Source organism: Acipenser ruthenus, chromosome 10 (genome assembly GCF_902713425.1).
Source record: "Acipenser ruthenus chromosome 10, fAciRut3.2 maternal haplotype, whole genome shotgun sequence".
Taxonomy (NCBI): Eukaryota; Metazoa; Chordata; class Actinopteri; order Acipenseriformes; family Acipenseridae; genus Acipenser; species Acipenser ruthenus.
The window spans coordinates 22,900,357-22,903,449 of record NC_081198.1 but is presented as its reverse complement, the minus strand read 5'-3'; the positions used below and the strand labels follow the sequence as shown (position 1 = coordinate 22,903,449).

Genomic DNA, 3,093 nt, shown 5'->3' with positions numbered 1-3,093 from the left:
GTTGTTTCCTGGGAGCATGCAGCTAACCAGACAAGTGTGGTGGAACATGTCCCTATGCCAGGACCTTCTTAGCAAGCCAGCCAGCCAGCGAGGCACAGTTGTAGTTACCCAAGGCACCTTGCACAGCATAGCAGCTTGGCATGACTATTTGTAAGACGCACTCCGCCAGTTTATGTTTTGTTTTTGGTGTTATGTGTGTGTTTTTGCTTTGTTTTGTTTTCTCCTGCTTAAATTGCACATTTCCCCTCTGGAAGCAGCAGCCCATTTTTTTTTGGGGTCTGCTTGTGCTTGAAATTTTGCACCCACCTTTGAATCCCCCTGTGCCATCCGGGCTGGGGGGCCCCGGGCAAGGGCCAAGTCGCCATCGCTTCTCGGCCTTTTGGCTAAGATCAAGTGTAGTATCTGTTCTTATCAGTTTAATATCTAGCTCCTCCAGTAGCTCCTCTGATGCAGAACACGAGGCAGGGAGGGAGCCCGGACCCAGCAGCGGCCCCCCCCTGAGTAGGGCCCTCTCAGCGCCAGCACTCCCCCTCGGCTCTCGTTATGACGCCATAAGGATTGAGTCCGTGGGGGAGGAAAGCGAAAGCGACAGTGAAAGTGAGAGTGAGAAGGAGGGGAAGGGAGTGAAGAACCAGCAGAGGGTGGGGAAAAGAAAGGGTAGAGATGAGGGGGGGAAAAGAAAGAAGATCAGGATCAAAGACAGCAAGTTGCAGGTGGCCCCCATAAATCCAAAACCAGCTAATGTCCACACAAAGTCCCCAGTCTTGCCCTCGCAGGCAGAGACGGAGTCGAGTGGGACGGCTACACTGCCGCCTAGTGGGCAGGTAGCAGCCAGCCAGGGCATCCCCAGCCAGCCTTCCCAGTCGTTGGCACAAACCCTAGCACACCTCGCAGAAGAGGTGTTCACTAATGCACCGAGGGAGAGGTCGGGGTCAACACCTTCCCTGACCAGCAGTACCTCGGTAGCAATGACCCTCTTCAAGCGAAGGGCCTCCCTTCAAAGCATCCTTGACCCCCTCCCTTGTATGGGCAAAACCAGGGGCCCCCTAGAGGTCCTCCTAGATACAGCACTGGAGGACATGGGAATACCCCTGGACGCGGTAAGCCAGAAGTCTGCTAACAGCTCCAACTCAACAGACGGTAACAGCCAAAGAATGCTGTCTGTCATAACCCCCCCCCAGGACAAAGCTGACCCACACGTTCCGAGGGGCCCTGAGCAAGTTCCACCAGACTTACCTTGTGGGGAGTTGAATAGCCCCAACAACTCCACGTACTGTGCATATAAAGACGGTGCCTTCTTGGACGAGGCAGCAGTGAGTACCTTCTCAGGGGTGATGGGAGTTGCAAATAAGCCCAAGCCCCCTCGAAGCAAGCGTAGAGCTAAGAGTAGGAAGAGTGTCCCGACCTCCCAATCATAGTCGCTATGGGGTGGACGCAGCGACTCCTTTTCTTGTTAGCTACCCTGATGGCCCTGATATGTGTGTCTGTTAATGTCAGGAGCATCAGGGAGACACAAAAAAGATTTGATGTACTAAACTATCTAGCTAACTTGAAAGCAGATCTCATCTTTCTGCAGGAGTGTGGTATTTCGTCGAGCCCTGATTATAGGGACCTGAAGGAGAGTTGGACCCTGGGGGACTCCTTCTGGTCGGGCTCCAACATAGCCAGAGCCGACGGAGTAGGTATCCTGTTTAAAAACCCATTTATTACCTCCCGCAGCAGCAGGGAGGTAGAACCTGGTAGAATTCTGAGCGTGGATGTGACATACAACAACACTCCCCTCAGACTGGTCAATGTCTACGCACCCACTAACCAAAACGAAAGAGTTCAATTTTTTCCACAGCTGCGTCCACTCCTGCTGGGGAACGTACCCGTCATCGTGTCAGGTGACTTCAATTGTGCTCTGAGGGACGTAGACCGGAGCAGGCCACGCAACGACCGCTCTAGTAGAGTTTTGTCCTCCATAATATCTGATTTCTCCCTGTGTGATGCAGGTAAGGACCTGGTGCCTCCCTTTACCTGGGTGAGCTCATCTGGGACCTCCTTCTCCCATATAGATCTCGTCCTGCATACCAGCTCCCTTACGAAGACGGCAGTAGACACCCAGGCCGTCTTCTTCTCTGACCATAGGCTCCTGCAGGTAACATTGCAGGTCCCTCAGACCTCCCAGATGGGGTCAGGGGTCTGGAAATTAAACACCTCCTTACTCGATGACCCCTCCATAGCTGCAGCCTATAAGAGCAGGCTTGTTGAGTGGACCACTTTGCGTGACCTATTCAACTCCCCTATAGAGTGGTGGGAGATGGTCAAAATGAGAACTAAGGGTTATTTCATAGCAGCAGGCAAGAGGAAAGCAAAAGAAAGGAGAGCCAAATATAAATACCTGAATGCTGCCCTCCAGCGTCTGAGCCTGCTTCAGCTTCGGGGGTTCCCTGTAAGCGACGAGATAGCCCAGACCAAGCTAGATCTTTCAGTGCTTTGTAGGGAGGAACAACGAAAGGTCATGCACAATGCAAAAGTGCAAAAAATGGAGGAAGACGAAAAGTGTACTCGCTTCTTCTTCCAGAAAACGAGGGAGAAGCGGCACTTGATGTCCTCCATGCTCGACAGCAGGGGGAGGATAGTAGAGGATAGTGAGGGAGTGAAAAAAGTGGTAGAGAACTTCTATAGGGACCTGTATAACATCAAAGCTACAGATGACACCCTGATAGAGTGGTTCCTGAGCCAGTTGGAGCCTGACTCAGTGCAGGACGACGAGGAGGAGGAGAAGGACCCAGAACTCACGCTGGAGGAGCTCACCCAGGCGGTTAAGACCATGAACACCGGTAAGACGCCAGGTCCAGATGGCATCCCGGGTGAGTATTACCATCTTTTTTGGGACACGCTAAAAGTCCATTTAGCGGAGGTCTACAGAGCGGTCTACAGGGAGAAGCGGTTGGGCCCTTCTATGCGGGAGAGTGTAATTACTCTCCTTCATAAGAAAGGGGAAGTTAAAGATCTACGGAATTGGCGCCCAATCAGCCTCCTTTGCGTGGATTACAAGATACTAGCCAAAGCTCTGATGCTCCGGCTACAAGTACACCTCCCTTTGGT

At 52.4% G+C, this 3,093-nt stretch overlaps 1 pseudogene; it reads left to right on the top strand.

Annotated features, from left to right (window-relative positions):
* The first annotated feature begins 363 nt into the window (after positions 1 to 363).
* Positions 364 to 460, top strand: LOC131738811 (U2 spliceosomal RNA; annotated as a pseudogene).
* Positions 461 to 3,093: the final 2,633 nt, after the last annotated feature.